At 37.4% G+C, this 13,891-nt stretch overlaps 1 protein-coding gene across 2 annotated transcripts in view; it reads right to left on the reverse strand.

The window, feature by feature from the left end:
• The window catches only part of LOC129739999 (uncharacterized), a 135,869-nt gene that overhangs the window by 39,491 nt on the left and 82,487 nt on the right, over positions 1-13,891 (reverse strand). The window contains exon 1 of one of the 2 annotated variants that reach the window (XM_055731579.1): positions 11,580-11,705. The exons of the other annotated variant lie outside the window; for it this stretch is intronic. The gene's annotated coding sequence lies outside the window, so the exon portion shown is untranslated. Of the gene's footprint in view, positions 1-11,579; positions 11,706-13,891 lie in introns of those variants that run through there. 2 annotated transcript variants of the gene reach the window in all.

Below are 13,891 nucleotides of genomic sequence, written 5' to 3' on the forward strand. Positions count from 1 at the left end.
AGATGCCAATGTGCCTGATTTTTCAGGTATTGCCTGATTTTTCAAGGCTCTGCCTGACAACCTGATAAGCCATTGAATTCGCCTGATTTTTGAAAATATGCCTGGTTTTGCCTGATTTTTGCGAATGTGATTGAAAATGCGTAGTAAGGAACTGGATTAGGTACCATTGCTAAAGTGAAAAAGTGGAAATGTGGCTGAATCAAAGCAATCGAAAGATTCCCTTGAATTCTTATTTAAAAAAGGGAATTAAAGGGAATCTTTCGATTGCTTTGATGTTTTGATTCAGTAGAATTCTTCAACCAAGTAGGCTCACAACACATATTAGAAAGAAAACGAGGAGCGGTGACCAAAACAAAAAGGTCATCACTTTAAGCGAAATTTCCGTTACTTTATCGCAGCCTGATTTTGCCTGATTTTTATTTCGCAAGTTCCCTGATTTTTTGAATAAAATGTTGGCAACCCTGGGCATGACAGTCACTCGTGACAGTCCTGCAAAAACTGTCACGCCCTGCAGCCGACAGTTAGGATGTAATTATTTTCGAAACAGGAGGCATGAAGGGATGAAAACCGAACTGTCGGTTGGGTTCGCTACAGCTTAAAGCACAACACTTTCGGCATAGCATGCTTTGAGCAGATTGTTCAGATACAGTCTGGGTTCTCGCACGTGTGCGATGTAGCCGAAGCATTACGATTCGTTACCGACGGTACAGCAGCGAACCGAGTGGTAAGGAAAACCGAGACAGTTTGTTTGGCAAGAAAAAGGCTGTCATAGCAAAGCTGTACTTTTCGGAAGCCTGGAGGGGTCAATGGGGAGCATTGTCCCCATGAATTAACTTTGAATTTTTACGTCATTTAATTCATTAGTACTTGAATCAACTTAATGACTTAATGCTGAATTAATTAAAAAAAATCAAAAATAAAAAAGCTTCTTCAATTGGGCCAATCGGACTAAGTATTGAGTTTCTCTATTGAGTTTCCATTCTAATTTCAGTCCTAGTTTTAATCATAAAAAAATTCTCATAGTGGAATTGCGAGTTTCTTTTAATGGTTCTCTAACCATGACTAAAGCATAGCATTCATTTTAAACATGAACGAAATAAAAATGTTATGTACTCAAAATGTAGGTCTTTTATTGCACTTTAAAGGAAAAATAGTAAAAAAAATTATTCTGTTGTGGTTTTGATGAAATCTTTAATTTTTCAGCGAATACCACTCATCAAAGTTTGGACACTTTGTTCGCTGACCTCAGCGGCCATTTTGTTTCACCATCTCTTCATCTCTGTTGCATCCCGAGTCGTCCTACAATTCTTCTTCATCTTCTGCTTCTAAATCGCCCAATATTTTTCGATAGGGCGGAATTGAGGGCAGTTGGGTGGGTTGACGTCCTTTTCGACAAAATCCACCCCGTTGTCTCGATACCACTGAAGTACCTCTTTGATGTAGTGGTAGCTTGCCAAATCTAGCCAAAACTTTACGGGTCCTTTATGAGACCTCATGTACGGAAGAATACGTTTTCTGAGGCACTCCTTCTTGTACATTTTGAAGTTCATGGTCTTGTTTGTCACAAAATCCGGGGTTTTACGCCCGCAGCTGCAATTTCCTTGCCAGATCAAACACTTTCTTGCAAACCTATCGGCAAAACGAATTTGAACTTGTTGGGGATATCATCCCGACCAGTGGCTTAAAAAAAAAAATTGGCCTCGAAGCTGCCCAAAATCCATCTTTAATTACGTTTCGTCATCCATGAGGATGCATCTGTCATAAGGCAGAAACACAATACAGCGTCGGTCGTCGCGTCACGTCAGCGGTCAACGCTGTCGATAAGTACTAAAACGCGGACGCGACGCACCCGACGATTTTTGCATCACAATTCATCTAAGATGTCTCTTGACGCTGAATTGTGATGCAAAAATCGTCGGGTGCGTCGCGTCCGCGTTTTAGTACTTATCGACAGCGTTGACCGCTGACGTGACGCGACGACCGACGCTGTATTGTGTTTCTGCCTATACTTCGTTAGAAACTTGTTGTATAACTTCGTCCTTTGGCATTCTGCTTCAATGTCCGGTTTGCACCGGTCGGCGTTGAATTTCTTGGCGATGTCGTAGTCCGACTATCCTGCGTTAGCCTTGATCGTTCTCATCACCTTCAAAAGCAGCTTCCGATCCTTAATTCCACTATGACAGTTTGTATGAACCTGCCGATCGATAGTATGCATCTCACGGAAAGGTTTGAGAACGCTGCATACGATCGATTTGACCATTTTTAACGATTCCGCGATTGTTGAACCCGAACACGTCGGGTTTTTGACGTGGGTGTCCAAAATTAATTTTCATCTTGCGGCTTTCATCACGAGTTACTTTTTTGAAACAAAACGAATCGTAATGAAATTTTCAGCACTGATAGAGGAAACATTCCAAAATAAAGTATTTTTATATTTTTATTTATTTTCAACTCAATCTTTATAGTCCGCAATACTTAAAACTACTTAAAAATAACGTAAGTTTTTTTTCTAGTATTAAACTGTTTTTGAATGCCTGTTCATGTTGTGTTGTTTGTTACATCTAAAATTTCACTTTGTGCATTATATTTGTACATCTTTTGATTAATAAGTTGATGTTTGGCATAGTCCTTATCACAAAATGTAATATACAATAGGTTGTTATTTTAAGGGACGAGAGGGTGTATAAAAATTGAGTTTTAAAAGCAATTCCGGACTGTTTATTCTTTGGGAAACAACATCATTTACAAATGCAATTTGAGAAAATTTCCTACGTCTGCTGTCAAAACATTCCAGATTCGACCACTAGGAGCGCTGTGGTATAACATACAGTGCGTCCAGATTTAAGATGAACTATGCTTAATTACTATGTTTTTGATTTTATCTTATTCCAGATATTAACCAGTGATTGAATTTTGCTGAGCATGAGTTGATCAACCATCTCTCGCTCAACGCTTTACTCGGAAGCAAAGGTTGCTTTGAGGCAGCGAAAACGACAAAACCGATGATGTATACGCTCTCAACATGGCCGCCTTCATGAAGCAATATACATTCGAGGCAGCGAATCCAAAAAACCAAACGAATGGCTCTCACTCATCTCCTGTCACAACCTTGAGGGAACCGAATTCAAAAGGCAGAGCAAACCCGAGTCTCCTCGTTTGTGCCTGGATCGAATGCGTGAGGTTTTTCTGCTATTGCTGTTATTGCACAGCAACCGCACGCAGGCAGCTAGTTTTTTCATTTCTTTTTCTTCCCCCCTCTTTCACCATACGTTGCGGGCCGTGCAACGCAATAAGTTCGGTTGTTTTTGTTGTTGCCTCAACCTTTGCGGTCGGCTCGAGTTATTCAAATTCAACAACGTAAATGAGTATGTGTGCCTCGTCTTCTTCATGCATCATGTAGCAACCGAACGTTGAGAGAGTTCGTTCGGGGCAGCAAACGGATAGTGTCTCTCAGAGCAGATCCTCCTCATGGGGGGAGGTTTGAATGAATGTATATGTATCGTCTCCTGTATAGCTATGCGAGGCCTCAAAGTGTGTATTTTGAATGCCTCTGATGAGAAAATTGGTGAGGATTTCAATCACTGATATTAACGAGAGAGATTCAATTAACCCCTCATCCGCTCTTGAGTGTCAATACGACACTATTGGAAGTTTGGTGGCTTGTTTTTTTTTTCGAGTGCATCCAAGTAAAAAAAAATCTTTAGCGACCCCCAATAAATTCATGTAATTTTTTATTTTGCTTTATTACTTTTATATGGACGCTCCTTGGAAGCCCAAACAAAAAAATAAGACCTTGAGTATCAATTCGACACTTATAGCTTAAAATCGTAATATCTCTATTGTTTCTCAACCAATATGTGCAAAATTTATAATTTTGAAAACCTCGTAATGTAAATGTTAGAAAAAAAATCCATAAAACATGCTTAGGAAAAAAGACTGAGGACCAGCTACCGAAATGTTACCTAGTGCTCATGGTTGCATAAGGATACCTATGTACATATGACCCATTCCAAGCACCCCTCAACTGGAGAACCGATTTTTATTTTTCATTATCCAAAAATAAATTACATAGCTTTAGAAAGGTTATTTCTTGAGTGTAATTTTCCATTAAAAGATTTTCAGCTACCTTTTTTTAGAATTGAGTATGTTAACGTTGAAATTTACAGATTTTTGTATGAAATTAAATTGATTTTTGCAAATATTCTTTATTTATAACATAACTTTGTCAAAAATCTATCTATGTCAAAAAAAATTATTGCAAGATGATGGTAGAAAAGCCATTTTTTAAGCATGATATAAGATAAATAACAGTCACTGCAGGTTTACGCTCTAGAATCGTTGATAAAGGTATCTATTTTTAAGCGTTGTGATGTCACGGAAATTCTACTGTTTTTAAATTTATTTTTTTTTTTTTTCGATTATAGTCGTTTTACCATCTTTATGGCATTCGCGACTTTATCAACGTTGCAGTTGGCGGATCGTTATTGAAAAACTATCCGGTACAACTGTGTTCTATGTTTACTCTTGGGCTCGAACTCGCGGACATCGGCTCAGGAGACAACAGACTTGCCAACTGAGCTATATCACAAGCCCATTTTTAAATTTATGATTTATTGAAATTTCACATATGGTCAAAAATTGGAGGTCTCTTCAAACTTTTTGAGTGGAATTAAATGCAATTTTTTGATTGAAAATCGGTTTAGCAGGTTGTGAGTTGCACCCGGGTAAAGAATGCGTTGTGACGTCACCAAAATTTATTTACTTTTTTTCGAAAACGTTCAAGAATTTTTACTTCAACACTATGATAGTATTTCTTCAATACAAGTTCAATACAACAATTTGCTTCGTTAAACGAATTCTATTATCAAGTTTTTGGAGAATATATTTTTTTTTTGCATTAACTCAGTTGTTTTTAAACATTTCTAATAAAAGATGAAAAACAGCGCTTAAAAACGCTTGATTCAAGAACAAACAAACTATCAAACAAATGAAATCCTCATCGATTTTGTAAAAGAATATTTGTGAATCATAAAGCAGGTAGTTATCTGTGATTTGAATAAAAATCTTACAAAAGATCAAGTTCTTCATATATCTAAGTTAGAATGAAAAACATCGCTAGTAGCTTCTATTTCTTTCTGGCCACGGTGTGCCAAAATACGTTATTAAAAATAAAAAATGACCACCAAAACGGCACTCGACATTCGAAAGATACAGTATTCAGGCATCTATCCTGAAAATTTGGAAATGTTTCATCGGGCTTTTTTGAAATTAGAGCGATTTTAAATTTTTAAGTCAATTTGCATTAGATTTTCAATGGGGTTTTTCGACCTTATGTTCTATGACCGTGGATTTTTCTGACTACACATATTTTATGAAAATCACCCAGTTCAACGACTTTATAGAAAATTTCATGCCCGACAACTTTGTGGAAGACTGGAAAAAGATTTGAGAAGATCCTGAAAAGTTAGTGGCAATTTTCTAAAACTATATTTGACTGATTGAAATGTGTCCATGTTTCGTAAATTTTTTTTCAATTCCGCTTCACTAAAAAGCGCATATATTTCCAGGTGTAGTTTGAATCGTTTTTGGGTCTTTGATAAAGTTGTTTGGTATAGAATTTTCAGCACAAATGTGTATAAATCTATGGGTAATAGTCATCATACGAGCTCACAGCTCTTTGAAACCAACTGCTCCTGTAACTGCCCAGAATGTGTTCGAAATGAAAGTTGACAACAACTTAAGCGTGAGGAAGACCCTTAGTATTACACGAAATTTCCGTAAAATGGGTATAAATTTTGAGCCTAATCTTAAAAAAAAGTTCGGCTCATATAACCGGCAATTAAGAATTTCTCCGAAATCAAGAAGTTGGGTGCTATAGGAGGAACGAAAGCGTCAAAGAAGAAATTATTCAAAAGATTCGAGACTCGTGAAATATGACTGATGAAGAACTGATTTAAAAATTTGGAATGGACGGTGGAGGTGGTTCTTTTAAAATTACTTTGTCGGTGATTTCACTGGGACAGCAGTCCAAAGCTGACGATCAAAGGATCTGACGATTAGCTAATATGACGTGCCGCTCCCCCACAGTCTTTGCACTTAACCCTCGGAATTGTGAAGGCCTTGTTTAAGGAAGTTGCAGCTACGAATCCAGAGCTAGCAGAATTGCAAAGGCAGGAGTGAGGCATCTCCAACAAACGTTTGGTTTTGCAGCGAAAGCTTGCCATAATCTAATGGATTCCTCAGATGTGCTTGAAGGTCATTTTGATGTGCAAGAACATTTAAAGGTAAGCAAAATAGATAAAAAAAAAAACACTTAAAACTGTAAAAATACCGGAATCGCAGGCACTGAAGCTGATTCAGGAGATTTACAAAGCATGCTTTAAGGATAACTTAGATTCCGAGTACACATTACTCATTGATGAGTCTTCTACAGTGTGGGAGAATTCTAAACTGCCAAACTTTTCCAAATTCCACATTCTACGATTCCATGTAAAGGATTTTTGCGAATACACCGAAAAACCGCTGGGTGTATTCGGAGAGCAAGCTTCGGAGAGTGTTCATCATGATTTTTCAGAAACGTGGAAACGATATCAAACCCCCGATACATCGAAGTTGTACTATGATAATCCCTAAAATGCTATAGTGGACTATAACAGTGGTCATCTGTGTTGATTTTTAATTTTAAATAAAAAATATCGTTTATTTTTATTGTTGAATCCAAGAAGGTAATCAAAAATGACTATTTTGAAGCCAATATTACGCTATTTGCCTTGTTCGACTAAGCACATTTTAAGCACGGCAAAAATGGTTGAAGATTCAAACTACGCCTGGAAAGATATTTGCTTTTTAGTGAAGCGGAATTGAAAAAATAACTGAGGAAACATGGAAAAATTTCAATCAGTCTAATAAAGTTTTATAAAATTGCCAATAACTTTTCAGGATAAACTCAAATCTTTTTCCAGACTTCCACAAAGTTGTCGGGCATGAAATTTTCTATAAAGTCATTGAACTGGGTGATTTTCATAAAATATGTGTAGTCAGAAAAATCCACGGTCATAGAATATAAGGTCGAAAACCCCATTGGAAATCTAATGCAAATTGACTTAAAAATTTAAAATCGCTCTAATTTCAAAAAAGCCCGATGAAACATTTCCAAATTTTCAGGATAGATGCCTGAATACTGTATCTTTCGAATGTCGAGTGCCGTTTTGGTGGTCATTTTTTATTTTTAATAACGTATTTTGGCACACCGTGTGGCATTATGTTCAAACAAAATAAGTTCCAGGAAATAAATGTAATGAGATTCAAAAAATCTTTGAACATGGTAAACTTGAGAGATTAACTTTTTTTATTAAAAAATTCATAAGATTTTCATAGAAAATTAAATAATAAAATAAATTAAATTATTTTAATAAAAAACTGCCCTTATTGGAATTTGCACCTTAAAGAATGTCACTACACCCAGAATTCAGCCTCTGTGCCAATGGCGTGTAGTCAATTACATAGCATCATTGGTACAAGAAGATAACGCGATCGGTGCTGATTCGATTTCCTCCCACCGGCATTAATCTCCCAAGTTAACCGAATTGCGTATGTCTGAAAGAAACAAAATAAAAACGTTTGCACGTCCCTCCCTATCGCATCACAAGACGAAGAAGGATGGAAATAAATACCGGCCAACACCAGGCAGCCAGCGAACCGAGCACTGCGCGTGTGAATGTAGCAAAAGCAACAACAAAAACATCCTTCTAATTCAATCCCTTCAATCCACCGGCAAACAACCACGGCCGAGCTGTGCGTGTGTATGCAGTAAAAGCAACAACAAAAAAAACATTCCTTCAATTCAATTCGCCGGCAAACATCCACGACTAAGCTGTGCGTATGTATGTAGCAAAAGCAACAAGAATATATTCCTTCAATTCACCGGCAAACAAGCACCGGCCAAGCTGCCCGGCTTTAGCAGCTGTGTATATGTAGCGTGTGTATGTAATAGCAGGCAGTAAGCAAAGCACAGTTCTCATTCAATGGGTTTCCCGTTTCCTCCACTCCCGTTCCCTTTCCCGTTTCCATCGCAAGACAAATGAATACCTTGAAAGGAGCCCAAACGCCGGGAAGCCACTGTCGTGCGTTTCTTTTGTGATTGATCGGTGGCAGAATGCCTATGACAAATATCCCTCTTCCTGCATGAAGCTCAAATAGTACACTGGTTAAGATGTCGGTCTGGCAAGACCATTTGGTTAGTGATTTGAGTTCGATTCTCCCTACGGGCGCTGTGGTTTATAGTTTTATTTTCTTGTTTCTGGGATGAATTATCCAATAGGAACGAAATCCCATAAAATGTTTTTCTTGTTTTGCTTGAATGTAGTGGTCATGCATCATTTTAGTTGGGAGCCAAGTCCTTATGCCAGTTACGGTTTTTCAAACATATCATCTTCGGCACAGTGCACATTTCAGCGCATTATCGGCACAGAGATGTGCTAAGGGGCCGTTCAGATACCACGTGGACAGAAAAATGAGATTTTTGACACCCCCCTCCCCCTCCGTGGACAAGCGTGGACATTTGGCAAACCCCTACCCCCCTCCCCGGATGTCCACGTGGACAGACTTGAAATTGTTTTTTTTTCAAAAACTCATTTGACAGAATACTCTACTTTTTGCCTATTTGTCATTGGAATGACTGATTTAAAAAAAAAAAGAAATAGCATGCCAATAGCATAATTTTAAATTTTTTAGGTGATTATCTTATTTATAACTTGCTTTCAAGTGGTTTTTAATTGTTTAAACTTAAACTGGAAAGCTTTATTATTTTAAGATTCTAACAGTAAGTATGTCCACGTGGACATGACCCAAACCCCTACCCCCCTCTCCGTGGACAAGCGTGGACATTTCCATACACCCCTCCTCCCCCTAAGTTGTCCACGTGGTATGTGAACGGCCCCTAAATAGGCATTGGATTTTTGCAACCTCTTCTATGGGTGTGGAATTATGTAGATTTTGTTCGGCATGATAAAAAACCCGTTTTTCGTCAATAATTTAGGTCTTTATCAACCAAATTTTCTTTCAATTTGAGTATTGTAAAGCTTTGATTATGACAATATTTCATCTGAGGAACGCGTTTCGATTAGAGTTATCATAAAACAGCTATAACGTTCAAAACTAGCGTCGATTAACGATCATTCAGGTATTTTTTGTATTTGACCCATCAGAAGCTAATTTTTTAAACTCACAAACCTTTTTAACTAAACCATTGTCGAAATGGGATCTTGAGATAAACTATTTGTGTTATAATGAAAGATTTGTGAATGACTATAATTAAAACAAATTAGCCGATAGGGACTTGGAAATTGGTACATAGCTTGGTTTTCATGTCCTTCAAAACCCAATTTCTCATAATTCCATACAAATTTTATGCTCATTATGCCCTCTATTTCCGTGGGCCAATCCCCAAATTTGGCACTGGCCTTTGTGTTAGGCCTAGGATCTATTTAAGCTTGCAGCTTATAAGATTTCCATTAGATGACTGATTTAGGCACTCTAGTGTCGATTAACTATCTTTGAAAAGATCGAAGGCTTTGAAATTATCATTTATTTTTCCTTTCCTTTGCAATTAAAGATTAAAAAGATTCAGAAACACATTTCAACGCTTTTACGAATAAATATTTCCTAGTTTTAGTTTTGTCCTAAATAATATTCACATGATCGTACAAAAAAGCTTCGAATAAAATTGATGTGAGCAGTGTTGCAAACCTTATCTGCGTATATGGGCCTTTGAGATTTAATTCCTTTTAATTTTTGGGAATAAACGGATCGATTTCACCACCAAATAACATTATTTATTAAGTTTTGAAGCATTTTGAGTAAATTAAGCATTCATTTTAAGATTATACTTTGATTTATTTTATGTAGCTAACCATAAAATTTCGTGACGTCACAACGCTTTCCAAAACCCTGCTTAAAAAAAATGGTGCGTTGTGACGTCACGAAACTGAATCGCTCTAAAATAAATTGAAATCAAAATTTGAAAAAATCAAGAACAGCGATTTGTTGGTTGTAATGAATCGATACTTTCCTGAAATTTTCATAAAATTTGATCAAATAGAAGAGCAGAAAAATGCGGCGTTATAAAAAAAAACTGAAAAGTGGAAAAAGAGGCGCGTTGTGACGTCACGATTCCTTTTGCTTTTATTTTGTTAACTTTTTATTCCATACAAAAACTTTTGGTTTCAAATTGTAGAGAATTAAATTTTGACCTTATAATGTACAATTTTTACCAATGTGCGATATGACCTGTAAAACTTACATACAATATACTAAAAAATTGTTTTGCAAACGTTGTGACGTCACGCTGGAATGGGTCATATATTTTTTGATATTTTTTTCACAAAAAATATAAAAAAAGTGGTATAAAACCGTTCTCTTTAGTAAATGTACCGTAATTGACGAACTTTTTTTTTTAAAGTGGATTGGAAAATTGATGTACACATTTTGGCATTTTTTAATTATCAAAATACGAAACATAGAATTTTCGAAGAATTTTCAATGATAACTGTTTTTGGACTTTTTATCAATTTGCGATTCATCAGATTTCTAAAACCTAAATTAAACTTTTCACTGGACTTTGATTAAAATATATTCGCCAGGAAGGCAAGTTCATACCAGTTCAAGTGATCAATGATGAAATGAAAAATAAAATCAATATCATCTATCTTTGAATGTATATGAACAGAAAATTTTAGTTTGTGATAGAGTTATTAAATAAATTTGAATTAAATTTAACATTTAACAGTTCTAATCAGAGTTTTGATTATCGGTCAATGTGTGCACATTGATGTATAATCAATAAGGCCGGAAAATGGATAAATTCTTAGAAAATTCAAACAGTTGAAAAAGAGAAAGTTAAACTGTAGAAGATGAGAATTGTATCACATTTTGTATTCGAGATTTTTACAATTTTTTATATCAATAAACTCGACTCTTAAACTTTTATCAATGTAGATTGTATGCAAGTTTGTTGCATGCAAGATTTGTCCAATTTGTTCAAATTTATCGAAAATTTGGATTATTTTTCCTCCCAGCCTATTTGTTTCAGGATATTGATAGAGACCGTCGCAAAAAAATACATCGGGGCTTAATCAGCTCTAGTAAAAGGTCATAGAAAGTGTTAGGATTATACCTAAATTTAAAACAAGATACCAGAAATGAAAATTTGAAATCGCAATTGGAATCAAAATGGCTACCGTTTTGAATGTACGGAAAAATAGAACTCTACCAAAATTATTATAACTAATAAACAAAGAATGAAAGCTCACGGTTAGGAATTCACATTCAAATGAATGTGAGACATGCAATACCGAGAGTTTAAATTCTGTGGACAATTTTATCAGAATGAACATCAAAGTCGATTTATAACGAATAACAATTTTATTCCTCGCGAAGTCATCTAATTGAAATGCCATTCTTAAAATACATATCTAGATTGTTGAGCACTTCGGCGATGATATCTTAACAAGACAAAATGTGTTAGTCATCACTGTCTAATTAAGACGCAAATATGAATTGAAGTGAAGATGAAAACTTACAGGACAGAACAATTTGAATAGAATATCGATTAATGTTGGTCAAAATTTGTTCAACCGTGCTAACACGAAGCAGCCGTTGACGTTGAGAAATGACACCCTTAGCGGACCGTAAATACGCAACAGGTTATCCAACCGGTGTCGAGGCCGAGGGAAATAAGTTAAGACGTAAATCTATTATTTCCAAATCGTCACCCCAGATTTAATCACCATTCCATTTGGCGTTTCCTCCCTCGGATGGCGAGTTAAGAAATCATCTCATCTGGCTGCCTAGCCGAGCAAATAATGCAAACACACTCTCCGCTGTTAGGCTAAGCTAGAAGCATTTCCGAATGGGCGGGTGTGGGAATATGAACGGCCATCTGGAGCACCATCTTCGTTTGGGTGGGGTGGTTCGGACAAAGGCATGAAATCGGCTGTGTAGAGTGACCATTAATTACGAGTATGCAACTCGACACGATAAGATTAAAGATTAAAGAGATTAAAGCTTAAAAACATCTGAAAAGCTTAAATCTGATAAAAAAGCTTAAATCTGAACAGAAAAGCTTAAATCTGAAAGATGTTTGTCATACGCGGCGTGTCGGGTTGCATAGTCATGATAGCTTCTGGAGGCACTCTTTCGTGTACACCTGTCCGTTCATCGTGTCCTGGGTCACGAAAGTTGCCCTCCGCTTCCCGCACGTGCAGATGGCTTGCCAAACCAGGAATTTATTCGCAAATTGGGACATCTTCTGAGTTGCGGACATGCTCCGGAACGCTGAACTTATCCTTAGCCGTGAAAAACAGGTTGCAGGGGATCTGTTTGAAGGCGGCCTTCACATATGTTTCGTCGTCCATGATGCAGCATTCAACTTTCGTCAGCATGTTGAGGTACAACTTCCTGGCACGGGTTTTGGCGTACTTGTTCTGCTTCTCGTCGCGATTAGGGGCCTTTTGTACCTTGAACGTTCGAAGCCCAGCCTTTGTTTTAGCCTTCTGGACAAAACTTCTGCTTAGGTGCAGCTTCTTAGCCACATCCCAAACGAAGGCGTTCGGGTTTCGGTTGGAGGCCCCAACTAAGCGGTTGTGATTTTTGGTGTTGTACGGAATACTTTTTTCTTGCCTTCTGGGTTTCCGATCGGTGGTCATTCGTTCCTCGAACTCGCGACACCGTGGAATTCGCGATACCCAACGTTTCAGCGATGGAACGATGCGAGCGATCCTTGTTCTCGAGATGAATGCGCAAGATTATATCACGCTAGAGCTGTTCTTTCGACTCTATTTCTGCGAGTTTTGATCACAGGACTTTAAAACTTGCAGGATGTAAACAATGCACTATGCACTAAATGCACCTAAATGTTCATTGAATTCTACCCAACGGTTAAAAAGTTAGAGCAATTTCATAGTGTGGCAATTTCATAGTGGACACCTTTTTATGCATCATTCGTGAAATTGAGCACAGGTCATTTACAAAGATAATAAACAGCAGGTGTCCGAGATGACTTCCTTGAGGTACACCAGAAGATGTTGTAAACAGGGTTGAGAGATTTCGACAGTCACGACTTTTTTTTCATCAACAGAACGAAGTACTCAATTGACGGAACCTCACTACTCACATGACGGATATAGCAGGATAATAGTGAACATTTCTCCGGATTTTGACTGGCGAAGCTCTACACAGAGTCAACATTGCTCCCGTTTTGAATGTTGAAGCTCTTCACACTTCAAATGAATAAGGAAGGAATAACCTTGAAAGCAAACAAGAAAAAACCGTTCCAGTTCGGCTGCTGGACAATATTAATAAATGCGTTTCTTGTTCTTCTTCGGTCGTTTGAATGCGATTGGTGAATGCTAGACTATAAAATTCTTTTAGCTTCACACGACTGGGGGATGAGTGACTGGCAAACGAAGAGGAACCCATTTGAGGAACAGTCAATCGAGTTTGACGGACCAAGAGGCTTCACAGTCACAGCTTCACGCCTCATGACGATGAGTTTTCTCATCCCTGCAAACATTCGTGAGAGCGTATTTCGTTTTTTGGTGATAGCCTGACGGTCCGTTAGATATGACGCAATCCCAGGCTTCTTTGATTCTCTTGATTTACTCGGTTTTTCTCATCTCCTTGTCAATCGCCAGGGAGAAATATGCTTTCTCGCACTTAAAACGATCAAGCAGCCCACATTTTGTTGGAGAGCATTTCAATAACGCAGTCACCCAATCTCATTCTCGCTAGGAGAAATGTTTATTAGTTGCTCAGTAGCTGACTGAAAAATCAACGATCGCAATTCATTTCACTGATTACACGTAGCTTTGATTAAGTGTTTTCAGAGTCACAC

The sequence above is a fragment of the Uranotaenia lowii genome, chromosome 1 (assembly GCF_029784155.1).
Source record: "Uranotaenia lowii strain MFRU-FL chromosome 1, ASM2978415v1, whole genome shotgun sequence".
Taxonomy (NCBI): Eukaryota; Metazoa; Arthropoda; class Insecta; order Diptera; family Culicidae; genus Uranotaenia; species Uranotaenia lowii.